The 16,382-nt window shown below is 40.5% G+C and overlaps 1 pseudogene; it reads right to left on the bottom strand.

The window, feature by feature from the left end:
- Positions 1-16,021: 16,021 nt before the first annotated feature.
- LOC134955735 (5S ribosomal RNA) lies at positions 16,022-16,140 on the bottom strand (annotated as a pseudogene).
- Between the last annotated feature and the right edge of the window lie 242 nt (positions 16,141-16,382).

The following is a 16,382-nucleotide window of genomic DNA, read 5'->3' as shown; positions in this document are numbered from 1 at the left end:
AAGTGGGTAAGTGTAAAGTGTACTGAAAACAGCAATGGCCTGTGGCACAGATCTGAAGGTAAGCCTGTTGTCCCAAAATCTCTCTTGCCAGCATTGGCACAGATATCCAATGGACTGAACCATGCAGGTAAGATGACCATAATAAGTATTATTCAGACTTATTGTTATGTACCCGGTTTTGCACCAGTGGCAGTGCTTCTTGTGTTACTTGTTTGCAGAAAAATACTGGAACAGCAGTTAAAGCAATACCTTCACACATTCCCCAAACAACTGGTCACTTCCAAATCCTACAAATTGATTAAATTCAGCTTCCAAAAGTTGGGATGCTTCAATATGTATTGGTTTATGTAGACACAGTCAGTAGATGGGTGGAGGGATATCTTGTGGCTAGTTCAGCAACAGGAATCTCAGCAAAGAAACTGGTACCATATGTAATATATTCATACCAAGGGACACATTTTACTGGACTAGTGTTCAAAAAGATGTGCCAGCTTTTTGGGATTTAACAACAATTACACACCCCATATAACCCGCAATTGAGTGGCAAAGTGGAATGCTATAACATAACTATCAAAAATAAATTGGCCAAAGTATGTAAAGAGACTAGTTTGCCATTGCCAGAAGCTTTGCAATTAGTGTTACTCTCAATCAGAACAACAACAAGGGGAGAATTGAACATTTCCCCTATGAAATACTGTTTGGAAAATTGCCCAATGTTGCTACTGCACATATAAATGAACTCAGTAAAACAAAGGACTTAACTGTGAACTATCTTATTCCATTAAGCAACCAGTTAAATAAGATTATAGCTGCTGTGACCAGTGCACAGCCAGCTCCTGTGGAAGGTGCCTATCATACTATACAACCTAGTGATGAGGTTATGGTAATTTTCTGAGATCGGGCTTGCTGACAGACCAGTGGGAAGGACCATATCAAGTCTTGATGACAACTCCATCTGCTGTTAAGATATCGGATAGTAAATCGTGGATCCACTCCATTCACTGCAGAACAGACACACCTCCTAAGACAGCACAAGGGAAACCAACAAGTGAGTGGTTCGGGCAAAATAGTCTCTTGATCCACTTGCCATTGCAGTATCATTGTGTAGGGTACATAACTCCTAGATGAATACTGTGAAGATAAAAGACACTAAAGACAATGTTGAACAGACTGATGCTATTAGGCCAAAGGCCAGAGTATTGGCTGTGGGGGAGCATTCTCTCATGGGCATTTCTTATTATAATAATATTAATTTTGCTTGAGTTTGGTATATACACTCCAAGTTCTGTTAACAACGTGACCAGTGATACAGTCAATGAAAGATATGATAGTGGAATGCTAGGCAGAGCACGTGTACGCAAAACCTTTGCAAAAGAAGAATTACAGAGATGAATTTACAGATAACTCTTTGATAGAAATGATTAGTAGAATTGCAAAGACTCTCAATGAAAGTTACTGTTGGATTTGTACCCACCTACATATCAGTCTAGATGAAGGTTTATCACTTCTGTCTCATTACATAAGCACACCAGAAATGATATACAGTGAATAGTCTTGTCATAAGCTCAAGAATATACTTATACTGTGCAATACAATTTGAGACATGTATATTAATGCATATAGCATGTAATATGATCTAACTATTTGAATTGTATTGTTTCTGATATATACTTGCGGCTATGACATAGGATGATGGACGATGGTTATTCAATTAAATGATTATTCAATTTTAATATTGATACTATGTGCATTGCTGAATTTATGACCCTTGCATGATGTCACTGAGAAATCAGTAAACAGTTGTAGGCTCTCTGTTATTTCAGATATATGTTCTGATTGATACAATACATCAATATTTGTCCTCATGCTTTGAATTAAGGTACAAGGTTAACCAGATTCAGGGATTCAGGGCATTTATTTCATATTATATTGAATGCTAGGGAAGTTTATAAATAAAATTTAGATTGTTGGTATTCTGTTAGATCCAACTTTTTGCATTAATAATCATTTTTGCTATATCTCCTTCCATGCACTCTCATAGGCTACCTGGAAATGGGGAAGCACCTTTATTCCTTGAAGGAGTATCATAGGTTCTCTCATCAGTGATTCGATGTCTTATTATAAGATCATTGACAGCAGAAACCAGTGACATTATCTTCTTGGGATACTTCCTTCCTAGAATATTTCTACAATTGTACTGTATCATCATTATTCCTATTTCTATTATGACATTTGAATCAGTATTGATACATGGAATTGTGATCCCTGGTCTGTGAGTACCTCCTGTGGGTATACTACCCTGATGAAGATGTCCACCAGGGTCTGTACCACTTGCTCTGCATCAATAGAGACAGGAGTCATGTCTTCTGGATATTGGGTGGCCATGGCGACCTGTGTGACAATGTACTTTTTGCAAGACCTGCTGTGCACCATCAGTGGACCTACAAGGTCTATGGCTACCCACCTAAATGGTTCTCCTATAATGGGCATGGTCATCATGGGGCTCTGGGGGGTACAGGTGTACACCTTGCAGGTGTCACACAATGCATGGTAGTCTTTCACCACGCAAGACACCCCTGGTCAGAAGACATTTTTTCTTGTCCCATACTATCTGGTTCACCGTTTTGTCAATGTGCCCCTGTACAGCAGCCTGGCATAAGTCAGCTAATGAGGGGTCAGTGGTCTGGGCACTTCTAAATGTCTCTCTGTCTCCCTTCCCTGAGTCAAGAACAGTTGGTCAGTCAGGGTCACTTGTTTCACTTACCCTAGTGGCTCTGTAGCCTCATTACAGGACTGCCCACCAGGGGGGTGTCTTCTTTTATGTGGTGTCCCATGGTTGGTGTTTCTAATCTTCCCTCACTACGCCTCGAGTCTGGCTGCGGTTAACTCACTGCACAAAGTGGGTCATGAGTCCTTGGCTGAGGCTGTTTCTTAGTATGACTTTGGCAGGCAGCCCGCTAAGCACACCAACTTCTATGTTTCCTTGTACAGCATACCATATTATATGAACATGGGCCACAGGGATGTTTCTTTCCTGGGCCCTAACAGTGGGGATCATTACTTATTGCTGTGGCAGAAGGAGGCTTGGGGTTACTAGATCAGGCTTTACAAGGATCACAGAGGCCCAATGTCCATTCACTTCTCAGCCATGGACCCATACTGGTTTCATGTGGCCTTGCATGATCCTAGGGGCAGGGGTCCAATGATCCTCCACCAGGTCCCCGGCGTAGACCCCTTTGCTGACTTCTCTCTCATCCACGTATAGGTCTTCCACCTCTTCCTCGTTTAACTCATCGAATTGCCATCCATAAGCCAGGGCGACAGGTACGGGAAGGGGTTGGGCTCTGGTGTAGTTTTGCTGCAAGTGCCCAGGCTGCCCACACTGATAGCAGTCACGAGCCCTCACTGAAGATCAAGGTCTGGACCTGATGGTGGAAAACTGGCCACTGGGGTTCTCTGGGGCTCCCACTGGGGAATGGGCAACTTAATAGGGGGAATTGCAGTCTGCAGGTTCCGAGTGACTCGTCGTACCCCGGGGAAGGTGGTCAGGTTTGCGTTTTTCCAACCGGGCCAGTTTGCAGAGAATTCGTCGGCCAGTCAGGCAGACTCTTCTGGGTTGGTGATGTCTCAATCAGACACCCATTCTTGGAGATCAGCTAGTAGCTGGGTAAGTTTTTTCAGTACCACCAAGTCCGTGATTTTCAGATAGAAGAATAGGGAGCAGAAAAAAACACCTCACATGATAGCTTAAAGCATGTTGATGAGCAGACCATCCTTAAGGTAGACCTGGAGGAAACACCACTTCACAATCCTGATCTAGTTTACTATGTTGATGGTAGCTGTCATAGATATACAGAAACTGGAGCTACACAATCAGGATATGCTGTGGAAGATGACTCCAAAACTTTTTTTTCTTCCCAAATAGCACCGCCACACTCAGGACAATTGGCAGAACTTAAAGCTTTAACTAAAGCATGTCAACTATCTGAAGGGAAAACTGTAAACATACACAAACATCAGGTATGCATTTGGCATAACACACGATTTTGGTAAACTGTGGAAACAGACTTCACAGTAACAGGCAATCCAATTGCAAGAGCAGAGGTAGTAAAAGACTTACTGGATGCTATACAACTGTCTTCACAAATAGCAATCATTAAATGTCAAGTTCACATGACTCGACATGATGAAATTACCAAAGGAAACAGAAGGACAGATGCTGACACAGCCCATCAGGCTTAAAATGTTCAAAATTAGGTTACAAATTTAAATGTTTGTATGATTACTTATGTATATATATCAAGTGAACAGGGATCAATCAATATGTAAAAAGTTTGTAATTTACAGGAAAAGAACAAGTGGGTAAGTGTAAAGTGTACTGAAAACAGCAACGGCCCGTGGCACAGATCTGAAGGTAAGCCTGTTGTCCCAAAATCTCTCTTGCCAGCATTGGCACAGATATCCAATGGACTGAACCATGCAGGTAAGATGACCATAATAAGTATTATTCAGACTTATTGTTATGTACCCGGTTTTGCACCAGTGGCAGTGTTTCTTGTATTACTTGTTTGCAGAAAAATACTGGAACAGCAGTTAAAGCAATACCTTCACACATTCTCCAAACAACTGGTCACTTCCAAATCCTACAAATTGATTAAATTCAGCTTCCAAAAGTTGGGATGCTTCAATATGTATGGGTTTATGTAGACACAGTCAGTAGATGGGTTGAGGGATATCTTGTGGCTAGTTCAGCAACAGGAATCTCAGCAAAGAAACTGGTACCATATGTAATATATTCATACCAAGGGACACATTTTACTGGACTAGTGTTCAAAAAGATGTGCCAGCTTTTTGGGATTTAACAACAATTACACACCCCATATAACCCGCAATAGAGTGGCAAAGTGGAATGCTATAACTTAACTATCAAAAATAAATTGGCCAAAGTATGTAAAGAGACTAGTTTGCCATTGCCAGAAGCTTTGCAATTAGTGTTACTCTCAATCAGAACAACAACAAGGGGAGAATTGAACATTTCCCCTATGAAATACTGTTTGGAAAATTGCCCAATGTTGCTACTGCACATATAAATGAACTCAGTAAAACAAAGGACTTAACTGTGAACTATCTTATTCCATTAAGCAACCAGTTAAATAAGATTCAAGCTGCTGTGACCAGTGCACAGCCAGCTCCTATGGAAGGTGCCTATCATACTATACAACCTAGTGATGAGGTTATGGTAATTTTCTGAGATCGGGCTTGCTGACAGACCGGTGGGAAGGACCATATCAAGTCTTGATGACAACTCCATCTGCTGTTAAGATATCGGATAGTAAATCGTGGATCCACTCCATTCACTGCAGAACAGACACACCTCCTAAGACAGCACAAGGGAAACCAACAAGTGAGTGGTTCGGGCAAAATAATCTCTTGATCCACTTGCCATTGCAGTATCATTGTGTAGGGTACATAACTCCTAGATGAATACTGTGAAGATAAAAGACACTAAAGACAATGTTGAACAGAATGATGCTGTTAGGCCAAAGGCCAGAGTATGGACTGTGGGGGAGCATTCTCTCATGGGCATTTCTTATTATAATAATATTCATTTTGCTTGAGTTTGGTATATACACTCCAAGTTCTGTTAACAACGTGACCAGTGATACAGTCAATGAAAGATATGATAGTGGAATGCTAGGCAGAGCACGTGTACGCAAAACCTTTGCAAAAGAAGAATTACAGAGATGAATTTACAGATAACCCTTTGATAGAAATGATTAGTAGAATTGCAAAGACTCTCAATGAAAGTTACTGTTGGATTTGTACCCACCTACATATCAGTCTAGATGAAGGTTTATCACTTCTGTCTCATTACATAAGCACACCAGAAATTATATACAGTGAATAGTCTTGTCATAAGCTCAAGAATATACTTATACTGTGCAATACAATTTGAGACATGTATATTAAAGCATATAGCATATAATATGATCTAACTATTTGAATTGTATTTTTTCTGATATATACTTGCGGCTATGACATAGGATGATGGACGATGGTTATTCAATTAAATGATTATTCAATTTTAATATTGATACTATGTGCATTGCTGAATTTATGACCCTTGCATGATGTCACTGAGAAATCAGTAAACAGTTGTAGGCTCTCTGTTATTTCAGATATATGTTCTGATTGATACAATACATCAATATTTGTCCTCATGCTTTGAATTAAGGTACAAGGTTAACCAGATTCAGGGATTCAGGGCATTTATTTCATATTATATTGAATTCTAGGGAAGTTTATAAATATAATTTGGATTGTTGGTATTCTGTTAGATCCAACTTTTTGCATTAATAATCATTTTTGCTATATCTCCTTCCATGCACTCTCATAGGCTACCTGGAAATGGGGAAGCACCTTTATTCCTTGAAGGAGTATCATAGGTTCTCTCATCAGTGATTCGATGTCTTATTATAAGATCATTGACAGCAGAAACCAGTGACATTATCTTCTTGGGATACTTCCTTCCTAGAATATTTCTACAATTGTACTGTATCATCATTATTCCTATTTCTATTATGACATTTGAATCAGTATTGATACATGGAATTGTGATCCCTGGTCTGTGAGTACCTCCTGTGGGTATACTACCCTGATGAAGATGTCCACCAGGGTCTGTACCACTTGCTCTGCATCAATAGAGACAGGAGTCATGTCTTCTGGATATTGGGTGGCCATGGCGACCTGTGTGACAATGTACTTTTTGCAAGACCTGCTGTGCACCATCAGTGGACCTACAAGGTCTATGGCTACCCACCTAAATGGTTCTCCTATAATGGGCATGGTCATCATGGGGCTCTGGGGGGTACAGGTGTACACCTTGCAGGTGTCACACAATGCATGGTAGTCTTTCACCACGCAAGACACCCCTGGTCAGAAGACATTTTTTCTTGTCCCATACTATCTAGTTCACCGTTTTGTCAATGTGCCCCTGTACAGCAGCCTGGCATAAGTCAGCTAATGAGGGGTCAGTGGTCTGGGCACTTCTAAATGTCTCTCTGTCTCCCTTCCCTGAGTCAAGCACAGTTGGTCAGTCAGGGTCACTTGGTTCACTTACCCTAGTGGGTCTGTAGCCTCATTACAGGACTGCCCACCAGGGGGGTGTCTTCTTTTATGTGGTGTCCCATGGTTGGTGTTTCTAATCTTCCCTCACTACGCCTCGAGTCTGGCTGCGGTTAACTCACTGCACAAAGTGGGTCATGAGTCCTTGGCTGAGGCTGTTTCTTAGTATGACTTTGGCAGGCAGCCCGCTAAGCACACCAACTTCTATGTTTCCTTGTACAGCATACCATATTATATGAACATGGGCCACAGGGATGTTTCTTTCCTGGGCCCTAACAGTGGGGATCATTACTTATTGCTGTGGCAGAAGGAGGCTTGGGGTTACTAGATCAGGCTTTACAAGGATCACAGAGGCCCAATGTCCATTCACTTCTCAGCCATGGACCCATACTGGTTTCATGTGGCCTTGCATGATCCTAGGGGCAGGGGTCCAATGATCCTCCACCAGGTCCCCGGCGTAGACCCCTTTGCTGACTTCTCTCTCATCCACGTATAGGTCTTCCACCTCTTCCTCGTTCAACTCATCGAATTGCCATCCATAAGCCAGGGCGACAGGTACGGGAAGGGGTTGGGCTCTGGTGTAGTTTTGCTGCAAGTGCCCAGGCTGCCCACACTGATAGCAGTCACGAGCCCTCACTGAAGATCAAGGTCTGGACCTGATGGTGGAAAACATGCCACTGGGGTTCTCTGGGGCTCCCACTGGGGAATGGGCAACTTAATAGGGGGAATTGCAGTCTGCAGGTTCCGAGTGACTTGTCGTACCCCGGGGAAGGTGGTCAGGTTTGCGTTTTTCCAACCGGGCCAGTTTGCAGAGAATTCGTCGGCCAGTCAGGCAGACTCTTCTGGGTTGGTGATGTCTCAATCAGACACCCATTCTTGGAGATCAGCTAGTAGCTAGGTAAGTTTTTTCAGTACCACCAAGTCCGTGATTTTCAGACAGAAGAATAGGGAGCAGAAAAAAACACCTCACATGATAGCTTAAAGCATGTTGATGAGCAGACCATCCTTAAGGTAGACCTGGAGGAAACACCACTTCACAATCCTGATCTAGTTTACTATGTTGATGGTAGCTGTCATAGATATACAGAAACTGGAGCTACACAATCAGGATATGCTGTGGAAGATGACTCCAAAACCTTTTTTTCTTTCCAAATAGCACCGCCACACTCAGGACAATTGGCAGAACTTAAAGCTTTAACTAAAGCATGCCAACTATCTGAAGGGAAAACTGTAAACATACATAAACATCAGGTATGCATTTGGCATAACACACAATTTTGGTGAACTGTGGAAACAGACTTCACAGAAACAGGCAATCCAATTGCAAGAGCAGAGGTAGTAAAAGACTTACTGGATGCTATACAACTGTCTTCACAAATAGCAATCATTAAATGTCAAGCTCACATGACTTGACATGATGAAATTACCATATGGAATAGAAGGACAGATACTGACACAGCCCAACAGGTTTAAAATTTTCAAAATTAGGTTACAACTTTAAATGTTTGTGTGATTACTGATGTATATATATCAAAAAGTTTGTGATTTACAGTAATAAAAACAAGTGGGAAAGTGTAAAGTGTACTGAAGACAGCAATGGTCTGTGGCACAGCTCTGAAGGTAAGCCTGTTGTCCAAAATTATCTCTTGCCAGCATTGGCACAGATATCCAATGGACTGAACATGAAGGAAAGACTCCATAATAAGTCTTATTCAGACTTATTGTTATGTACCCGGTTTTGCACCAGTGGCAGTGCTTCTTGTATTACTTGTTTGCAGAAAAATACTGGAAGAACAGTTAAAGCAATACCTTCACACATTCCCCAAACAACTGGTCTCTTCCAAATCCTACAAATTGATTATATTCAGCTTCCAAAAGTTGAGATGCTTCAATATGTATTGGTTTATGTAGACACAGTCAGTAGATGGGTGGAGGGATATGTTGTGGCTAGTTCAGCAACAGGAATCTCAGCAAAGAAACTGGTACCATATGTAATATATTCATACCAAGGGACACATTTTACTGGACTAGTGTTCAAAAAGATGTGCCAGCTTTTTGGGATTTTAACAACAATTACACACCCCATATAACCCGCAATTGAATGGCAAAGTGGAATGCTATAACATAACTATCAAAAATAAATTGGCCAAAGTATGTAAAGAGACTAGTTTGCCATTGCCAGAAGCTTTGCAATTAGTGTTACTCTCAATCAGAACAACACCAAGGGGAGAATTGAACATTTCCCCTATGAAATACTGTTTGGAAAATTGCCCAATGTTGCTACTACACATATAAATTAACTCAGTAAAACAAAGGACTTAAATGTGAACTATCTTATTCCATTAAGCAACCAGTTAAAGAAGATTCAAGCTGCTGTGACCAGTGCACACCCAGCTCATGTGTAAGGTGCCTATCATACTATACAACCTAGTGATGAGGTTATGGTAATTTTCTGAGATCGGGCTTGCTGACAGACTGGTGGGAAGGACCATATCAAGTCTTGATGACAACTCCATCTGCGGTTGAGATATCAAATAAAAAATCATGGATCCACTCCACTCACTGCAGAAAAGACACACCTCCTGAGACAGCACAAGGGAAACCAACAAGTGAGTGGTTCGGGCAAAATAATCCCTTGATCCACTTGCCATTGCAGTATCATTGTGTAGGGTACATAACTCCTAGATGAATACTGTGAAGATAAAAGACACTAAAGACAATGTTGAACAGAATGATGCTGTTAGGCCAAAGGCAAGAGTATGGACTGTGGGGGAGCATTCTCTCATGGGCATTTCTTATTATAATAATATTAATTTTGCTTGAGTTTGGTATATACACCCCAAGTTCTGTTAACAACGTGACCAGTGATACAGTCAATGAAAGATATGATAGTGGAATGCTAGGCAGAGCACGTGTGCGCAGATCCTTTGCAAAAGAAGAATTACAGAGATGAATTTACAGATAACTATTTGATAGAAATGATTAGTAGAATTGCAGAGACTCTCAATGAAAGTTACTGTTGGATTTGTACCCACCTACATATCAGTCTAGATGAAGGTTTATCACTTCTGGCTCATTACATAAGCACACCAGACATGATAGACAGAGAATAGTCTTGTCATAAGCTGAAGAATATACTTATACTGTGCAATACAATTTGAGACATGTATATTAAAGCATATAGCATGTAATATGATCTAACTATTTGATTTTCATTGTTTCTGATATATACTTGCGACTATGACACAGGATGATGGACGATGGTACAGATTAAATGATTATTCAATTTTAATATTGATACTATGTGCATTGCTGAATTTATGACCCTCGCATGATGTCACTGAGAAATCAGTAAACAGTTGTAGGCTCTTTGTTCTTTCAGATATATTTTCTGATTGATACAATACTTTAATATTTGTCCTCATGCTTTGAATTAAGGTACAAGGTTACCCAGATTCAGGGATTGGGGGCATTTATTTCATATTATATTGAATTCTAGGGAAGTTTATGAATATCATTTTGATTGTTGGTATTGTGTTAGATCCAACTTTTTGCATTAATAATCATTTTTGTTATATCTACTTTCGTGCACTCTCATAGGCTACCTGGAAATGGGGAAGCACCTGTATTCCTTGAAGGAGTATCATAGATTCTCTCATCAGTGATTCAATGTCTTATGATAAGATCATTGACAGCAGAAACCAGTGATATTATCTTCTTGGGATACTTCCTTCCTAGAATATTTTTACAATCGTACTGTATCATCATAATTCCTATTTCTATTATGACATTTGAATCAGTATTGATACCTGGAATTGTGATCCCTGGTCTGTGAGTAACTCCTGTGGGTATACTACCCTGATGAAGATGTCCACCTGGGTCTGAACAACTTGCTCCATATCAATAGAGACAGGAGTCATGTCTTCTGGATATTGGGTGGCCATGTCGAACTGTGTGAGAATGTACTTTTTGCAAGACCTGCTGTGCACCATCTGTGGACCTACAAGGTCTATGGCTACCCACCTTAATGGTTCTCCTATGATGGGCATGGGCATCATGGGGCTTTGGGGGGTACAGGTGTACACCTTGCAGGTGTCACACAATGCACTGTAGTCTTTTACCTCGCAAGACACCACTGGTCAGAATACATTTTTCCTTGTCCCATACTATCTGGTTCACCCTTTTGTCAATGTGCCAATGAACAGCGGCCTGGCATAAGTCAGCTAATGAGGGGTCAGTGGTTTGGGCACTTCTAAATGTCTCTCTGTCTCCCTTCCCTAAGTCAAGCACAGATGGTCAGTCAGGGTCACTTTGATCACTTACCCTAGCGGATCTGTAGCCTAGTTAAAGGTCTGCACACCGGGGGGTGTCTTCTTTGATGTGGTATCCCGTGGATGGTATTTCTAATGTTCCCTCACTACGCCTCGAGTCTGGCTGCAGTTAACTCGCTGCACAAAGTTGGTCACAAGTACTTGGCTGAGGCTGTTTTTTAGTATGACTTACACCCACTTCTATTTTTCCTTGTTCAGCATTCCAGTTATTCTGAAAATGGGCCACAGGGATGTCTCTTTCCTGGGCCCTCGCAGTGGGGATCGTTACTAATTGCTGTGGCAGAAGGAGGCTGGGGTTACTAGAACAGGCTTTACAAGGATCACAGAGGCCCAATGTCCATTCACTTCTCAGTCATGGACCCATACTTGTTGCATGTGGCCTCGCATGATCCTAGAGTCATGGGTCCCACGAGCCTCCCCCAGATCCCCGGCGTAGACACCTTTGCTAACTTTTCTCTCATCCACGTATAGGTCTTCCACCTCCACCTCGTTCAACTCATCAAATTGCCATCCATAAGCCAGGGTGACAGGTACGGGAAGGGGATGGGCTCTGGGGTAGTTTCGCTGCAAAAGCCCAGGCTGCCCACACTGATTGCAGTCACTAGCCATCACTGAAGATCAAGGTCTGGACCCTGATGGTGGGAAACTGGCCACTGGGGTTCTCTGGGGCTCCCACTGGGGAATAGTCAACTTAGTAGGAGGAAATGCAGTCTGAAGGTTCCAAGTGACTCGTCGTACCCTGGGGAAGGTGGTCAGGTTTGCGTTTTTCCAACTGGGCTGGTTTGCAGTGAATTCATCGGGCAGACTCTTCTGGGTTGGTGGTGTCTCAATCAGACACCCATTCTTGGTGATCAGCTAGTATCTGGGTAAGTTTTTTCAGTACCACCAAGTCCATGAGTTTCAGAGAGAAGAATAGGGAGCAGAATAAAACACCTCACATGATAGCTTAAAGCATGTTGATGAGCAGACCATCCTTAAGGTAGACCTGGAGGAAACACCACTTCAAAATCTTGATCTAGTTTACTATGTTGATGGTAGCTGTCATAGATATACAGAAACTGGAGCTACACAATCAGGATATGCTGTGGAAGATGACTCTAAAACTTTTTTTTCTTCCCAAATAGCACCGCCACACTCAGGACAATTGGCAGAACTTAAAGCTTTAACTAAAGCATGTCAACTATCTGAAGGGAAAACTGTAAACATACACAAACATCAGGTATGCATTTGGCATAACACACAATTTTGGTGAACTGTGGAAACAGACTTCACAGAAACAGGCAATCCAATTGCAAGAGCAGAGGTAGTAAAAGACTTACTGGATGCTATACAACTGTCTTCACAAATAGCAATCATTAAATGTCAAGCTCACATGACTTGACATGATGAAATTACCAAAGGGAACAGAAGGACAGATGCTGACACAGCCGAACAGGTTTAAAATGTTCAAAATGAGGTTCAAAATGTAAATGTTTGTATGATTACTGATGTATATATATCAAGTGAACAGAGATTAATAAATACGTAAAAAGTTTGTGATTTACAGCAATAAAAAAAGTGGGAAAGTGTAAAGTGTACTGAAGACAGCAATGGCCTGTGGCACAGCTCTGAAGGTAAGCCTGTTGTCCAAAAATATCTCTTGCCAGCATTGGCACAGATATCCAATGGACTGAACATGCAGTTAAGATGACCATAAGTCTTATTCAGACTTATTGTTATGTACCCGGTTTTGCAACAGTGGCAGTGCTTCTTGTATTACTTGTTTGCAGAAAAATTCTGGAAGAGCAGTTAAAACAATACCTTCACACATTCCCCAAACAACTGGTCACTTTCACATCCTACAAATTGATTATATTCAGCTTCCAAAAGTTAGGATGCTTCAATATGTATTGGTTTATGTAGACACATTCACTAGATGGGTGGAGGGATATGTTGTGGCTAGTTCAGCAACAGGAAACTCAGCAAAGAAACTGGTACCATATGTAATATATTCATACCAAGGGACACATTTTACTGGACTAGTGTTCAAAAAGATGTGCCAGCTTTTTGGGATTTAACAACAATTACACACCCCATATAACACACAATTGAGAGGCAAAGTGGAATGCTATAACATAACTATCAAAAATAAATTTGCCAAAGTATGTAAAGAGACTAGTTTGCCATTGCCAGAAGCTTTGCAATTAGAGTTACTCTCAATCAGAACAACACCAAGGGGAGAATTGAACATTTCCACTATGAAATACTGTTTGGAAAATTGCCCAATGTTGCTACTGCACCTATAAATGAACTCAGTAAAACAAAGGACTTAACTGTGAACTATCTTATTCCATTAAGCAACCAGTTAAAGAAGATTCAAGCTGCTGTGACCAGTGCACATCCAGCTCATGTGGAAGGTGCCTATCATACTATACAACCTAGTGATGAGGTTATGATAATTTCCTGATATCGGGCTTGCTGACAGACCAGTGGGAAGGACCATATCAAGTCTTGATGACAACTCCATCTGCTGTTAAGATATTGGATAATAAATCGTTGATCCACTCCATTCACTGCAGAACAGACACACCTCCTGACACAGCACAAGGGAAAACAACAAGTGAGTGGTTCGGGCAATATAATCCCTTGAGCCACTTGCCATTGCAGTATCATTGTGTAGGGTACATAACTCCTAGATGAATACTGTGAAGATAAAAGACACTAAAGACAATGTTGAACAGAATGATGCTGTTAGGCCAAAGGCAAGAGTATGGACTGTGGGGGAGCATTCTCTCATGGGCATTTCTTATTATAATAATATTCATTTTGCTTGAGTTTGGTATATACACTCCAAGTTCTGTTAACAAAGTGACCAGTGATACAGTCAATGAAAGATATGATAGTGGAATGCTAGGCAGAGCACGTGTACGCAAAACCTTTGCAAAAGAAGAATTACAGAGATGAATTTACAGATAACTCTTTGATAGAAATGATTAGTAGAATTGCAGAGACTCTCAATGAAAGTTACTGTTGGATTTGTACCCACCTACATATCAGTCTAGATGAAGGTTTATCACTTCTGGCTCATTACATAAGCACACCAGACATGATAGACTGAGAATAGTCTTGTCATAAGCTGAAGAATATACTTTTACTGTGCAATACAATTTGAGACATGTATATTAAAGCATATAGCATGTAATATGATCTAACTATTTGAATTGTATTGTTTCTGATATATATATATATATATGACATAGGATGATGGACGATGGTTATTCAATTAAATGATTATTCAATTTTAATATTGATACTATGTGCATTGCTGAATTTCTGACCCTTGCATGATGTCACTGAGAAATCAGTAAACAGTTGTAGGATCTCTGTTATTTCAGTTATATTTTCTGATTGATACAATACATCAATATTTATCCTCATGCTTTGAATTGAGGTACAAGGTTACCCAGATTCAGGGATTTGGGGCATTTATTTAATTCATATTGTATTCTAGGGAGGTTTATAAATATAATTTTGATTGTTGGTATTCTGTTAGCTCCAACTTTTTGCATTAATAATCATTTTTGCTATATCTCCTTTCGTACACTCTCATAGGCTACCTGGAAACGGGGACACTGACAGTTGAAGCACCTCTATTCCTTGAAGGAGTATCATAGTTTTTCTCATCTGTTATCCAATGTCTTATGATAAGATCGTTGACAGCAGAAACCAGTGATATTATCTTATTGGGATACTTCCTTCCTAGAATATTTTTACAATCGTACTGTATTATCATAATTCCTATTTCTATTATGCCATTTTTATCAGTATTGATACTTAATATAAGAAATTATTTAGAATATCATATGCTTTATAATAATTTTTCATTGGGCACATTATTCTTTACTGGTTTAACTTTCTATCAAACAAGAAGAGCGACCGTGCACCGGTATGTGATAAATTGCAAGAATTGTAAGAAGCCAACAAATGGACAATTATAATATTGGAAAGGAGATTTAAGACTTTCAATTATGGTCCCTATTGGTGGTGCGCCCAGAGCTAGAAAGTACAGGTACTAACGAAAGGAGAGAGAGAAAGCTCTTGTGTGGGCGCACTCTTGAAGAAAAAAGAAGAGATTCTTCAGGTATTAGTAATAAAAATGTATTCTTTATTGATCAAAAATTAATTAAAAAGTTACCCCTCTACGATCCAAAAAGAAGGTTTTAGACATAAGAAAGACGTGAGAAAATATAAAAAATATGAAAAATGTTCTGGTCTGTTAATCACATGAGAAGGATTAGATAGGCTGCAGACACCTGATAGTCTGACACCCGTTTCTCCTGACCAGTACAGATAATCTGTATTAATGAGACCGACCAAGGAGGTCAATAATGTGTCTTAGAGAACCACTTAGATAGGGTTAATACTAAGCAATTAAATATTCACCTATAATCCCATATTGTGCAAACTTAGAGATATCTATATTGACATGACCTAGACGCGGCAAAGGTAAAAAGAAGTTTTGAAAGAACAAATAGTGGTGATACTGCTGTTGGTGTCCACCCTTCAGAAGAAGGTTAATAGTCCCTACTCTACAACACCAGGTATTCCCAGGGAGTCTCCTCTTAAGGTACTGGCCCGGCCCGACGCTGTTTAGCTTCCAAGATCGGATGAGATCGGGCATTAGCAGCGTGGTATGATAGTAGAGAGGCTATCTACCAATGAGAGTGCACCTATATACGGATGGTAGAGTAGAGATTTAGAAAGATAAAGTCATATAACGTGTAGATCTGCTTTCCACGTTAGGCAGGGTGAAACAGTTGTCACTTGGTGGCAAAGTACACCCTAGGATCGTGGATGAGAGTATACGGAAAATAGTAGGTATTGAAAATGAGAAAAATATGTTTTTAGAAATTGGACTAGTGGTTACTCTCCCTAGGGGGAAAATAT

Source organism: Pseudophryne corroboree, chromosome 1 (assembly GCF_028390025.1).
Source record: "Pseudophryne corroboree isolate aPseCor3 chromosome 1, aPseCor3.hap2, whole genome shotgun sequence".
NCBI classification, from domain to species: Eukaryota; Metazoa; Chordata; class Amphibia; order Anura; family Myobatrachidae; genus Pseudophryne; species Pseudophryne corroboree.
Note: the sequence above shows the minus strand (reverse complement) of the source record. Positions and strands in the feature narration are given on the sequence as shown.